This window comes from Vulpes lagopus, chromosome 11, assembly GCF_018345385.1.
Source record: "Vulpes lagopus strain Blue_001 chromosome 11, ASM1834538v1, whole genome shotgun sequence".
In the NCBI taxonomy this organism is placed as follows: Eukaryota; Metazoa; Chordata; class Mammalia; order Carnivora; family Canidae; genus Vulpes; species Vulpes lagopus.
This window is the reverse complement of record NC_054834.1, coordinates 13,052,447-13,068,133: the sequence shown is the minus strand read 5'-3', so window position 1 is coordinate 13,068,133 and position 15,687 is coordinate 13,052,447. Positions and strand designations below refer to the sequence as shown.

General features: G+C 35.9%; 1 protein-coding gene across 2 annotated transcripts in view; it reads right to left on the bottom strand.

The window, feature by feature from the left end:
* The window catches only part of COG5 (component of oligomeric golgi complex 5), a 292,761-nt gene that overhangs the window by 222,105 nt on the left and 54,969 nt on the right, over positions 1-15,687 (bottom strand). The gene's annotated exons all lie outside the window — the stretch shown is intronic.

Here is a 15,687-nt window from a genome sequence, read left to right as displayed (position 1 = left end):
TAAGATAAAGGAGGAGAGCTGAGTCTATCTAGGATTGAGGTCATTTTTCTCACCCTGCTTCCATGAAAGCAATATGTCATATATTTCTGAGAGACATTAAGCAAGGCAGTCTACCAAAGTACATTCACCAATTTTTGAAGGCAGAAAGTAAAAGGAGCAAGAGAATCTTTTAGTCTAATTACTAAGATCATAGACAATTGCTTTCCACTCAGACACGTATGGACAAATAATAGTAGATGCAAAATGAAAATTTTTAACATATAATTTTTTAAATGTTAATGCTAACAAATGAGAGTTCTGACCATATTAGATACGGACTATAAGAGTGAGAAATACATGAGATTGACACTATATATGTAACATAAATATATATATGCTGTATCTATATAGCACAGCCATTAATATTACATACAATCCCAGGTCACATATTGTATATTTCACATATTGTATATTGATCGTCACCCAAAGATATGTATTTCACTCTAATATTGTTAATATCTTAAAATAGGTTAAAATGTAACATACGAAATTTAGTCTATATTTTAAATTTTTCCCCAATTCTTAATAACTGTAGACTTTTTTGTTGTTAAATTTTTTCCAACTATCTCTTCTTAAAAGCAACAAAATGCTACCAAACTGTAGCTACCTAACTTTATAAAACGGTCTTGAATCCACACAATACAATAGCCTATAATACTACTGTAATAATACTTCTCCAAAAAGTGCCTGATACATCCTAACTGATAAGTAAATATTAGTGAAATTGAAAGGAACCATTTTTAAACTTCTGACCATGTATCTTGTTTAGGAGAGTATTTTTGAAAATGTAACTCACCTATATCAGAATATTCTGTGGTACAATTTCGGCCCCCAACCCCAGACTTAATGAATCAAAATACCTGTGGCTGCAGTTCTTGTAAGTTTTAATAAGTACTCTCAGGTGATTTGTGGCTAAAGCTTAAGAACCACTACTTTCTATACTAGAAGATACACTATGTATCAAAGTGACAGTCAAGGGCAGCCCCAGTGGCTCAGCGGTTTAGCACCACCTTCAGCCCAGGGCGTGATCCTGGGGACCCAGGATTGAGTCCCACATCAGGCTCCCTGCATGGATCCTGCTTCTCCCTCTGCCTGTGTCTCTGCCTCTCTGTCTCTGTCTCTCTCTCTCTGTGAGTCTCATAAATAAATAAATAAAGTCTTAAAAAAAAAAGTGACAGTCAAGTACTGATAAACGAAAAGATACAGAAATAGCTCTGGACTCAGTTCAGGTCATAATGCCTTCCTGAAGAAAAAAATGTTTAAGCTTACATTATTTTAACCAATAAAATTTTAGTTGAATTATATATACTATAATCCAGCAGGACATTTGCTTCCTAAGAACGAAAATTTTATTTATGTATTCACTCATCTATTCACTTATTCATCCAGGAAATATTTATTGAGCATTTATTATGTGCCACATGTAGGGATAAGAACCAATGAAGCTTGGCTTTCACTGAACTTATAGATGATGGTAAGTGCTAAGAGAAAGTAGAGCACAGTGCTTGCTTCAGCAGCACATATACTAAAATAATAAAGTAAAACACAGTAAGGGAGAGAGAGGTGAGGGTCTATATGTGCAGCATTGTCAAGAAAGTGCATTGTCGGTGCTCAATAAATGCTGTTGCTTAAGTGAATGAGCACAGCCGTACACAGTTTATTCAGTTAGTTGGTCTTTCAAGAGTTGATGACCTATACTCAACTGGTGCCCTCTTTCCTAGGCGTTTCCCTTTTAACATATTTAGTTGTTAATCATCCCAACACTATTTTCATGTTAGGAGGAAATTAAATATGGAAATATGAATATTAATGACTTAGAACAATATCCAGCACATAGCACAATACTTGGCATATAGTAGGTATATTGCAAGGCTTGTTGACCAATAGCATTAAAAACCTGAAATAAAAAAATAAAATAAAAATTTAAAAATTAAAAATAAAATAAAAACCTGAAATAAGACTGAATTTTGATTGTCCCTCTAGAATTCCACACACTATCCCAATCTGCAGTGTTCAGTCTTGTCCGTGAGAAATGAGTTGCTGTTTTAATTCTTTAGATTATCCTCTTACAAAAGTCTTCCTAATACTTTTTCTCTGGATGAGAAAACATGCCCCAAGAAGTTAGGTGACCTGCTTGGTTTTACACAGCTAGGAAGTTAAGACTGGGTTGGAGCCGAGGATGTCTTCCTAAAGTTTTATGTCCCTAAAAGAAGTTACCTAGGCAAAAAGTTTCCTTTAAAAACTATACACTCAGAAAAGAAAATGGTACCAAACATGAAACATGACACTATAAAGTGCTATTTACTTTTACTTTATTCAAACGAAATACTGTTAATTATAAAACTGCACAGCTACCGTTTATTATAATGTTACTCTATTCTGTCCAAAAGTTAAGTACTATACTTGTACATTATTAACATTTCAAGACAAAACTTCTATTAAAATGTAATGCTATCCATAAAGGATAAGAATTACTTTTAAAATACTTGCAGTGGAAATACTAAAAACTCTATTTTGTGCAACTTTTGAACAGATATCACTCAAGTTAAGTAGATGGGTCAAGTCAAATATTTTCCTTTGTTATTGTAATTTCCTTTGTGCCATCAACACAATTTAGGGAACATTCAGTTCCTCTTTGATAATTTATGACAACTTTAACTTCCTATTCTGTTTTATAACAGTGAAGTGACACTGATAGTCAATAAATACTTCAAATGGTATTGCAGAAACACCACCCTGGGAACATTTCTTATTAACCGTTTCACCAAGAATTCTTTCCAAAAACATTGATATAATCTTCTGTTATCATTGTTGCTTTTTAGCATTTCCACTGAAAGACAGAAAGAACCAATCCATAACAAGTTATTGATGAAAATGGACTGCTACTGAATACAATTTAAATATACAAAAACAGTACAGGTAATTGGATATAACCACCTTATAGAAAAACATTTCCAAAAAATATATTCCAGATAAATAACTTGGGTTTAGGGTTTCCTGGAGTCACAAAAGTCCAATGAAATTGGGTGCAAAATTCATGGGTATGTGAAAATGTGTTTTTTCCCTGGAGCAAATAGCTACAAATTCATTAAGATCCTCAAGAGAGAATGCAACCCAAAATTAAAACAAAAACTATTTAAGAAAGCAAAATTGGTAAATGCTACACATTATTTATATCCTGCTTTATGTTAAGAACAACTTTTGGAAGAACAGACTTCCCGCTGAGCATGGACCCTGAGATCATGATCCAAGCTGAAATCAATAGTTGGATGTTCAACAGCTGAGTCACCAAGCACCCCATTGACTTAGTCTTTTTTTTTAAGTTTATATATTTTTTAGTAATCTCCACACCCAACTTGGGGCTTGAACTCACAACCCTGAGATCAAGTTATAAGCTCTTCCAAAAGAGCCAGACAGATGCCCTTTACAACAACTTTAAAGACAATCAAAGTCTCAAGCAGTTACTGATGTCTTCTAATATATAACAATGGCCACAACAATCTTACAGAAAAGGCAAAAAGTCACATAAGGCTGATTATAATTTTCTTCAAAGAACATGAAATAATGGTACTAAACTAAAGGGAAATTCAGTAAAAAGAATTATATAGTAAAGAATAATACAATATAGTAATACGATATAATTCTGGTTTAATCCAAGGATGGATTCTAGAAAATTAAAGCAGTGGATCTCAACCATTTCATACACCATCTAAGGAGTCAAATCAGACTGGCTAGAAGAAAGATGTGGCACTTCCAAATGAAAATAAGACAGGTCTTTTTAAAAATGAAAAAAAAAAAAAGGTCTTCAATTTCACTCTGATGTGCTTATTAATCCTTCCCTCCCTCCACTCCCCAACCTTCTGAGATTCTCTAATCAAGAGAAATAGGTAGACTGATTAGCTTCAGAAAAACTGTCCTTGGGGTGCCTGGGTGCTCAGTCAGTTAAGCATTCGGCTCTTGACTTCAGCTTGGGTCATGATCTCAGGGTCATGAGATCCAGTCTTGCGTCAAGCTCTGCACTCAGTGCAGAGTCTGCTTAGGATTCTCTAGAGCCCTCTCCCTCTGCTCCTCCCCCTACCCTGCTCTGTGCATGTGCTGTCTCTCTTGAAAGAAAAGGGGAGAGGAGAGGAGAGGAGAGGAGAGGGGAGGGGAGGGGAGGGGAGGGGAGGGGAGGGGAGGGGAGGGGAGAGGAGAGGAGAGGAGAGGAGAGGAGAGGAGAGGAGAGGAGAGGAGAGGAGAGGATTGATACTGTCCTTAAATATTCTCACTCAACAAAATTCTATGAAAAATAATTGGAAATAAAATAGTTAAGTGCAAAACCATAAACATGAATAACCATTTGAGCTGATGGAAAGACTAATATCACAACACTCTACTCTTGGACAGAGGTGGCTATTAGCAAATTCTGAAATGACAAGTTAAAGAACTGAATTTTCATCAACTAATTTGAAGATAAATCTACTTTTCCTGAAATATCTCATCCTCGTTAAAACATCTTCTTCCTACCAATGATTCAAAGACAAACAGATACAGGAGCTAAAAGAACTGAGCCTTCAACTACAGAATAAAAGATAACACATAAATGCTTCATCACTGTTGTTAAATACAAGAAATAAGATACAAGTAGTTTTTACATTTAAATATAGTATTTTTCTATCAGTACCATTTAGATTAAATACAACTAACTTCTCAAACTACATAAATCTTTCTAAAAACTTTATAACATATGTCACAGGACCTAGTAGGCAGATTCACAAAGTGCCCAGATGAATTTGCCAAGCATCAATAACTGTAAAATCCTAATTACTATCATAAGCAAGTCTGTTATCTTGGAAACATTTAAAAAAATCATTAAAGCACTTTTAATGGCCCATTATAATAGCACTTAACCCTCATCTGACCAAATTTGAACATTTCATAAAAGGTTTGAGTTCTATGCACTTACAAAAGTGGTGGTGATAAGACAAGTATGTCAACATCAATATCACAAGGCAAAATATAACTACAGTAAGAGTATAAACAAAGAGCAATGGGGCGCAAAGGGAGCACATTTGCAGCAGCACCCCCTTATCTACACTTTTGCTTTCCACGATTTCAGTCACCCCAGTCAACTACAGTTCACAAGCAAGTGTTCCCCCCTTTGACTTATCTGAAGGCCAGTAGCAGCCAAACACTACACCACAATGCCCACGTCATTCACCTCACTTCACCTCATCACGTAGGCATCTCAGTATCTCTCATCATCATCATTATCATCAACAGAAGACAACCAAGTATTTTGAGAGAGACCACATTCACATAATTTTTAGTACAGTATATTTATATACTGTTATAATTGTTCCCTTTTATAATTCTTGCTGTTAATCTCCTACTGTGTCTGATTTATAAATTAAATTTTATCGTATGTGTGTATACACACACACACACACACACACATATGGAAAAGCATAATGCATCTATGGTTCGTTGCTATCTGTGGTTTTAGACATCCACTGGGGATCTTGGAATGTACCCCCTGCAGATGAAGTGAGGAAGGGGACTACCATACCTGGGAAAGCTGCAGAAAGGAAACAGCAATTGAAATGAACTTTGACAGCATCTGGGCAACAACAGCATATCAGGCAGAGACACAAGCATGAGCAATTACAGAGAAACAAGAAAAATTCTCCAGGCCAGGGAACAATTCAATTTCGCCGGTGCACAGACTATGAATACGTAAGCAGGGAGATATAAAGCTGGAAAATAGGCTATATTCGTGTTTTATCAGGCAAAAAAAAAAAAATTTAATTTAAACCCAAAGCCCAGTGACTGTCTTTCCAGATTGGACAGTTTGTGATAGCACCTAAATACATATACTTACACTTTCTATCATCATAGTTTAGGCCCTCAACACTCAGACCACTGTGTCAGACTGACCTAGTCTCTCTACCTCAAGCTCTCACAATTTCCACTTCGTAAAATACAATTCTGCTCATTTTTAACCCCTGTCACAGAAGACCTTCCATCAGATACCATGCCATGAGATTTAAAATACAACATGATATTTAATAGAGAGTAATTAAAATCCAGAGGAGAGCATGGTGGGGAGATGAGAGAAACAGGTGATGGGGATTAAGGAGTATGATTGTCATGATGAGCACAGGGTGATCTATGGAAGTGCTGAATCATTATATTGTGCATCTGAAACTAAGATAACACTGTATTAACTGGGATTAAAAATTTATTTTTAGGGATCCCTGGGTGGCGCAGCGGTTTGGCGCCTGCCTTTGGCCCAGGGCGCGATCCTGGAGACCCGAGATTGAATCCCACATCGGGCTCCCGGTGCATGGAGCCTGCTTCTCCCTCTGCCTGTGTCTCTGCCTCTCTCTCTCTCTGTGTGACTATCATAAATAAAAAAAAATAAAAAAAAATAAAAATTTATTTTTAATTAAAAAAAGGAAAATAACTAAAATTCAAAGAGTAGCAACTTAGTATCACTCAAATATAGAATTAGAGATATCCCACAAAATTATACAAGCATACAGCCTTGAAAAAATGTCAGTGGAAAATGCAATATGTCCAATTCTATTTTCCTATTAAAAAGTATTCTAAAAAAAAGAAACACTGAGAAAATAGTCATTAAAAAGTGACCGCAAAATAACTAAATGAAACCAAAAAAACCCAGTTAACCCCAACATTTAATGTTCTTTTTTTTTAATTTTTTTTATTTATTATTTATGATAGTCACAGAGAGAGAGAGAGAGAGAGAGAGAGAGAGAGAGAGAGAGAGGCAGAGACACAGGCAGAGGGAGAGGCAGGCTCCATGCACCGGGAGCCCGATGTGGGATTCGATCCCGGGTCTCCAGGATCGCGCCCTGGGCCAAAGGCAGGCGCTAAACCACTGTGCCACCCAGGGATCCCAACCCCAACATTTAAAAAAGGAAATTGAGAATAGACAGACAACAGACATGTAACAGAAAACCCAGTGAAGAATCAAACAAATAAAAGAATGCATTATAAAATAGTGGGGTATTTCCACTGTGTGGCAAAGTGAGGGATGATTTGTTAAACGATAATGGGGGAAAAAAACTAAATGTTGGAAAAATACAGTGAAATACTTGCCTATTCCCAGGGTCAGTGAGTTGCATAACTCCAGGAAGCACAGTTCATGTAATATTTCACATGACAACGAATGATACTGCCTAGAGTTGTGATGTGAGGCGGTTATGATTGTACCATGTTTATGTGTTAAAAGCAAGATGCAAACACTTGACTACGATGTATTTTTATCTTGTAATACTCAAAAGGAACACACTGAAATCTCAAACCAAACTCCTATCTTAGCTGGGACAAACATTTGTTCAAAAGAAAAGTACAGGTAGCATCATGGAGGAGAGGAGGCATCATTACATTTTTTAAAAATGTAATGTCTGGGGGGTTTTTTTGGGGGGGAGGCCTGGATGGCTCCGCAGCTGAGCATCTGCCTTCAGCTCAGGGTGTGATCCTGGAGTCCCAGGATCAAGTCCCACACTGGGCTCCCCACATGAGCCTGCTTCTCCCTCTGCCTGTGTCTCTGTGTGTCTCTAAAAAAAAAAAAAAAAGGGCTTTTTTAAGTTATATAAATCAACTTCCACTGACAAATAATATTGCTATAGCCCCTACCCAAATTTATGAAAGTCCTAAATTCACACAACACTTGTCTCACAGGACTTTGGTTCCCATCCACCAGAGTACAAGCAGAAGAAATAAGTACTAAGTTCAACTAGAGGTCCTCTTGGTACTAGCTACATACTCCTGGGAATGTTACTTAATCTCATCAGGACTGTTCCCTCAGCTGTAAAATTGTAATATCTACTCAGGGGACTGTTGTGAAGCTTCAAAGAGATAAAGTATATACAATACTTAACACAGTACTTGCCAACAGCAATCAAATGGCAGGCCTTATCACTTTTCTGAAATTTTATTTTTTAAAAAATTAACAATTGTACTTTCAATTCAATTATGTGATGTAGTTGTAAAAGAAGGAATCACTATTGATTAATTACTCTAGCTCCTCAAAAAAAGCACAATTCCTGGTGCCTGGGTGGCTCAATTGGTTAACAACCTGCCTTCTGCTCTGGTCATGATCCCAGGGTCCTGGGATCAAGCCCTGCTTTGGGTGCCCTGCTTCTCTTTCCCTCTGCCACTACCTCTACCCCTTTCACGCTTGTGCTATCTTAAATAAAATCTTAAAAAAAAAAATACAACTCCTTCTAGCTTCAGTAGGAATTTGAGTCTTGATATTTACTTTTCTCAAATGTTTTTTATTCTCCTCCAGTAGCCATCTCTAACTTGAAAATCTTTATAGTAATACCTCAATATCTTGTTACCAGAAAAAAATGCACAATAAATGTACATCATATGATGTGATTTTGGGGAGAAAAAAAAAGATAGCATTTTTGCATGTTACAACAGTAGAACACAACCACAGACAATGTATACCCAATGTGATCTTCAAAATATCATACAAATTTGTTCTTTACTTCTAAGAAAAAGAAGAAAGCAGTATTAGGGGGATCTACTATATGTTAAGCAAGGTGAAAGGCAATCTATAAACTCTGTCTCATTAAATCTACTCCACAGTCCTTCAAAGCCTAGGAGAGAAGTTAACTTTGTTGAAATTCACAGTTACCACAGAGATGGAAATGGAATTTAAACCAATGTCTAGATGGTTTCAAAGCCTATGTTCTCCTGTGTCTTAATTACATAGCAGGAACAATTATGATATTTTATGGCATAATCTTATGATGTTTTGAAGTCTCTAAAGTGTTAGTAAAGTGAATATTACTTTGATGAAAGAAAAGTTTAGGAATACTGTGTTGCTCTGGTTATTACATTAAAATAAGTAGCCTCTATATACTCATTCAACAAGATTTATTCATAACTCATTTACCCTCAGTAGAAATCTTCCCCAAAACTTCAGTTTTTATTTTTGCTCAACAGTTAGCTCACACAAAAATGTCAATTTTGTTATGTAGCTTTAGATAGAAAGTCTCTATTAGTTAACCACTCTTAAGTATCCCCAAACCTTATAAAGAAACAACAAACAAAATACATTCTCTCTATCCTTTACCATCTGTCAAGCAATTACCATAGCTGGAGAAAACCAGGCAGAGGTTACTTCTCTCCTTTATTTTCCAAAGAGGAGATCACTATCTTGGATTAGTCTTCCACCCCAAAACATAACTGGATCAAGCTGGTGGATGCAGGCCACTATACAGCACATTTCAATAAATTACCATCTTATCCTACTAACACTCTTACTCTTTATACTGTAGATAGATATTTTTACCATTCATGTTCTCTACTCTAGCTAAAAAGTAATCTACTCAAGATAAAATTTTTCCTCAAGTCTCTTCCAAGCAAGGGTTTGATTCTGTAGATCACTTAATCAATGATCTAATACATCTCCCAAGAAATAATATGACCAATTTTTTTTCATTTTTTAAAAAAGATTTTATTTATTTATTCATGAGGGACACAGAGAGAGAGAGAGAATGGCAGAGACACAGGCAGAGGGAGAAGAAGCAGGCTCCATGCAGGGTGCCTGATGCGGAACTCGATCCCAGGACTCCAGGATCACACCCTGGGCTGAAGGTGGCGCTAAACTGCTGAGCCACACAGGGATCTCCAATATGACCAATTTTTAAACTTCTTTGAGCAATATAACTTATTCTTTCAAATTATTTAACCAAACCCAAATTTATAAACAAGATAAAAGCAGATTACTCTCAATGAAATAAAATTAAGGGTTCAGAGTCAAGAAACTCAACATTCCCTTCATCCAAATACCTCAGACTCCTCAGAACTCTGTAAAATAAACATGATTTTGAGTTACTAACTTTCATAGGACACTCTATAGGAAATATTCTGCTCATTGCTTTGAGATTCTGACTAAATATTATTCTTATACCTGTTAGAAATTAAGTACACCTATCATTCACAACCAGACCACATACCACGTCTGTAATCTGATGGGAAAACATGCTACAGATGTTCAAAAGACCAAGAATGGTTTTTATCAATCTGTGTAACTCTAAAACTGTCTTACAGGTGAGCACAAAGAATAGTTTAAAACATATCTAACAGCATAGAAAGCATATGCAAGTCTGGTTAGAATAAAAAGTTTTCTTTAATTCCAAATTATCTGTCTATAAGAATCTTTAATATGACTTGATGCCACTATTTATTTCTTAAGAGCAATAGAGGAGGAAAAATGTGTCATTAGCCATGATACCAGAGGAGCATATAAGTAGGATCCCATTACAGCTGTTTACTTTTAAGCCATCAGTTAGGGGCACCTGGGTGGCTCAGTGGTTGAGCATCTGCCTTTAGCTCAGGTCATGAGCCCAGGATCCTGGGATTGAGCCCTGCATCAGGCTCCCCCGCAGGGAGCCTGCTTCTCCCTCTGCCTGTGTCTTTGACTCTCTGTGTCTCTCACGAGTAAATAAAATCTTTTTAAAAAGAAGAAAAATAAATAAAACCACCAGTTAAGATTTTATATCTGTGTATAAAAATGGTGTCTGTTCCCTCATATAACTCTGGAACTTTCTTCTTTCATGAGGAGAAACAAGACACATTAAAACACTATGGGTGGGTAGAGTATATTTTATTTTGACTCTCTCTTCCTGGGCAGACTTTTAAAGATCAGTCATTCTCTTTCCTACAAAAACAAATACTCTTCCTTTCAGATAACTGATTTGGTACAGATGCTATACATATTAATTTCTTATTTGCTACATAGCAAATTACCACAAAGTTAGAGGCTTGAAAACTACCAATTTATTATCTTACAGTTCTGGAAGTTAGAAATCCAAAGTGGGTCCCAGTGGGTTAAAACCAAGGTATTGCCATGGTTGCATTCCTTTGAAGTTCTAGAGAATGTGTTTCTTTGCTCATTCAGGTTGTTGGCAGAATTTAGTTCCTGGTGGTTAAAGGACTGAGGTCATCCCCACTTTCTTCTTGGCTGTCAGCTGAGGACAATTCCCAGCTTCTAGAAGATATCTTCCATGTCTTGGAAGGTCCACTTCCTTCATCTTCAAAGCCATCAAATCTGGTTAAATACTTGGATACTTCAGCTCTCCACTGCCTCTTCTTCCATTATTGCATCTCTCAGACTATTCTTCAGCCTTCTTGTACAACTTTTAAGAACTCACATATTTAGAATGGACCTACCTGGATAATCCAGAAAAATCTCCCCATCTCAAGATCCATAACCTTAAGCACATTTACAAAGATCCTTTTGCCATGTAAAATAACATCTTCATAAATTCCAGGGATTAGGATGTGAACATCCTTGGGGGCCCATTAAATCTGTACCTACCACACAATATTTATTGAGCTATTGTGACTTTAAGTCAGGAATAAAATCACAGAATATGTCACTATCCTTTGACTAAACTATAAAAGTTATTAGGCCCAAACACATTAGAGTTCAAAATGCTGAACAACCTCCATTTAATAGGTGAAAACCCATCAATTTAAATAGTTTTTATCACTAAATCCTTACTTTTTAAATGGATGAAAATCTAAATACCTGAACAGAATTTACTTAAGGCTGAGTAAACTAAATTTCTCACTGTAAAATAGCACTGGTTTCTACCTTTAGGCTGCTCTCTTTGTTCACTTCCTCAACGTCTCACAATTCCTTATCTAAAAGTAAGTCTCTCATAAGGCTAAAGCTACAATGGAAGACACAGGACTTAGATGAGATTTTCTAGAAAGCATGATGCTTTTTATATCATAGAAACGTAAATTTGTCAAATGGTAATAAGATGCATGAGTGCAAGGTACAACATTCAGAATCTTAGAATCCCCATGTTAAATATTTTTAAAGACTAAATAAAGAAATGGTATTGCTACTTTCAGGGCCCTTGGGTGTTTGGGGGACCTGGGTTGTTCAGTCAGTTGAGCATCCAACTCTTGATTTTTGGCTCTGGTTGACAGTCTGCCTTTGGCTCAGGGCGTGATCCTGGAGTCCTGGGATGGAGTCCCACATCAGGCTCCCCACAGAGACCCTGCTTCTCCCTCTGCCTGTGTCCCTGCCTCTCTCTCTCTCATGAATAAATAAATTAAACATAATCATAAAAATAAAATAAAATAATCTTTAAAAAAGAAAGAGAAAGAAATGGTATTGCTACTTTAAACTAGTTTACGCAAAGAAAAAGATTTATCTTAGAAAACAAATTGTTAAATGGAATAATGAGTCCATGAAACTTTCAGTGAAAATTTCCACAATACATATTACCTTTTCAAAACAAAATGATAACTTTTTATACTACTCCAAAAGGCAAAGCAATGATAGAATGTGACATGGCAAATTTACTGTTCTAGGTTTGTATGTTACTTAGAATCTTTTAAACATTCTTGTATCCATTCATTCTTTGGAATACTGAGATTTCATATACATAATATTTAAGTCTGGCATTTTTCATCACCTGTAACTATATTTAAAAACTAAAAACAATGTGTGAATTCTTAACCTATACATATTTTTTTCAGAGTGATTCAAATTTAAAATGCTTGTTCAATTTTATGGACTTTGAGTGTATATGAGAAACAGGCAAATACAAATTAATTTAGTCCAGCTTCCATTAATGGCAAAATGAGTGGGTCAGGCATAGTTTCCTGCAGATAATTTTTAAATCTAGATAAATCATTTTTCAAAACACACTATTTGAGGGCACTGGAAAGTGACTAAAGGCAGGATCAGACTAGAGAGGGTTTATATTTGAAATACAGAAACTGCAATGGGTGAGAATTGCAAATTTGGGCTTTTTTTTTGCCTCAGGGCACTCACCATCACTACACCCACACCAACAACTCTAATCCCAATATCCCCAGCTCTTACAGCAGAAAAATGCAGGTTTACAGTTGAGAGATTGCAGGGGCAGAGAGATTAGCCACAAAGTTAAGGAAGAAATTCTAAAAGTAACAGTCACAAAAGGAGCAAGACCCAAATCCCTGGCTTACCACTGAAATATATATGCAGAGGCAAGATCCAAGGGGATGCAGAATAAAGCAAAGCAAAAATCAGTGGGGAGTTCGCCCTTAAAAGACTGGTAAGATATTTACCTTTACTGTGCTTTTTCGACTGAGGGCAATCCCCAAACAATACACAGCTCAAGCGGCAGAAAGCTGGGGCCTTATTAAGTTGAGTTGTCAGAGGACAGAGCTTACAGCTTAGGGAGCAGCTGTAAATTTAGGGAGGAAACACAGAAGAAGAAAAAAATGCACAGAGAGGTGAGGCCTATATTCTTAGTATCAACTCTGACAAAATTATTAGTGACAGCTAACTACAGAGGTACATTAGGTACCATCATACAAACACACAAGCTATAAACTGAAGAGACTAAGTAGAGACAAAGGCAACACAGTACCAGGGGAAGAATATGTTGCTTGTGACCAGACAAGTTTTGGGCCAGCTAACATATCAAGGAAAAAGTAATCCTCAGAGAAAGTACAAAATCTAGAATGACTAAGGTATTTTATCTACAATGTCCACTTTTCAATCAAAAATTACTTCACATGCAAAGAAATAAGAGTGTGTGACCCATACTCATGGGAGAAAAGAAAGCAGTCAATAGAAATGGACTCTATGAGTGAACTCATAGGTGGGATTTAGTAAACAACAACTCCAAAGGAGATACTATTTCACCTGAAATAATTTAACACAAATATTAAGTAGATTGTGCTAAATTAAAGATGCTGTTATAATTCCTAGTGGAACTCTTACAAAAATAATACAAACATATAGCCAAAAAGTCCACAAATATTTGATTAATACAAGAGAAAGTAGGAAATTACAACAAAGAAAAGCCCAGGATGAAATGGCTTCACTGGTGAATTCTAGCAACTATTAAAGAATACCAAAAAAAAAAAAAAAAAAAAAAGAATACCAATACTTCTCAAACTCAAAAAAAAAAAAAAAAAAAAAAAGAGATAGGAACACTGCCTAACTCATTCTATATCAGCATTACCTGATATCAAAGCTAGATATAGACAATACAAGAATACTATAGGTCAACATCCCTTATAAAAATGGATGCAAAAATCCTCAACAACATACTAGAAAACTGAATTCAGCAGTACATTAAAAGGATTATATACCATGACCAAGTGGAATTTATCTTTGTAAGCAAAAATAGTTCAACATACAAAAATCAGTGAATATAATACACTATATTAACAGAACGGAAGAAAAAATCACATTATCTCAGTCTGCAGAAAAAGTATTTGACAAAATTCAACACTTTTGTGATAAAAACACAATAAAGTAGAAAATAACTTCCTCCACATATTAAAGGCCCCACAAAAAAAAAAACCCACAGCCAACACCATACTCAATAATGAAAAACTATGTTTTCCCCTAAGATCAGGAAAAAAGGATGCCCACTTTCTCTACTTCTAGTCAGAATTGTACAGAAAGTTCTGGCTTGTGCGGTTAGACAAGAAAAAAAAATTAAAGGAATTCAAATTGGGAAGGAAGATGTAATAATATTTCTATTGAAAGATGACAAGATCTTATATACAGAAAATCCTAAAGAAGACACACACACACAGAGCTAAAAAAATGAATTCAGCAAAGTTGCAGGACACAAAATCAACACAAAAAAGCAGTTATATTTCTATATATTAGCAATGAACAATTCAAAAGGAAAATCAGAAAATAATTCCACTTATATTGTATCAAGATGAACAAAATACCTAGGAACAAATTTAACTAAGAAGGTCAAAAGCCTCATACACAGAAAACTACAAAAGACTTCCAAAAGAAATTAAGGACCTAAATAAATGGAAAAACTTCTGTCATTATAAATTGGAAAACTGAGTATTTTAAAATGACAACACCACCCAAAGTAATCTGATGATCCAACGCCATCTCCATCAAAATCCCAAAAGTACCTTTATACAGAAATAAAAAAGCCCATCCTAAAATTCACATGGACTTTCAAGGGATCCTGAATAGCCAGAACAATTTTGGAAAAGAATAAAGAGAACTCAATCTTCCTAATTTCAAAACTAGTAACTAATAAGTGTAGTACTAGTGAGTACTAGAAAGTAATCAAAATACTATGATACTAGTAAAATGATAGACATACACCAATGGAATAGAAAAGACAGCCTCAGAAACAAACTCTCACATAAACAGTAGATTAAATTTCAACAGGGGTGACAGATCCATGCAATGGGGAAAGGATAGCGTTTTGAACAAAGGGTGCAGGAAAACTGCATATCCACATATGAAAGCATGAAACTAAATCCTACCTTGCACAACATACAAAAATTAACTCAAAGTGAATCAAAGATCTAAATTGAAGAGCTAGAACTATATAAAACTCTTAGAAGTTTTGGGGGGGATATCATGTCCTAGAATTGGCAATAGTTTTTTTTTTTTTTTTAATTGAAGTATAGTTGACATACTACATTAGTTTCACATAGTGATTCAACAATCATATACATTACAAAATACTCATAACAGGGGATCCCTGGGTGGTGCAGCGGTTTGGCGCCTGCCTTTGGCCCAGGGCGCGATCCTGGAGACCCAGGATCGAGTCCCACGTCAGGCTCCTGGTGCATGGAGCCTGCTTCTCCCTCTGCCTATGTCTCTGCCTCTCTCTCTCTCTGTGT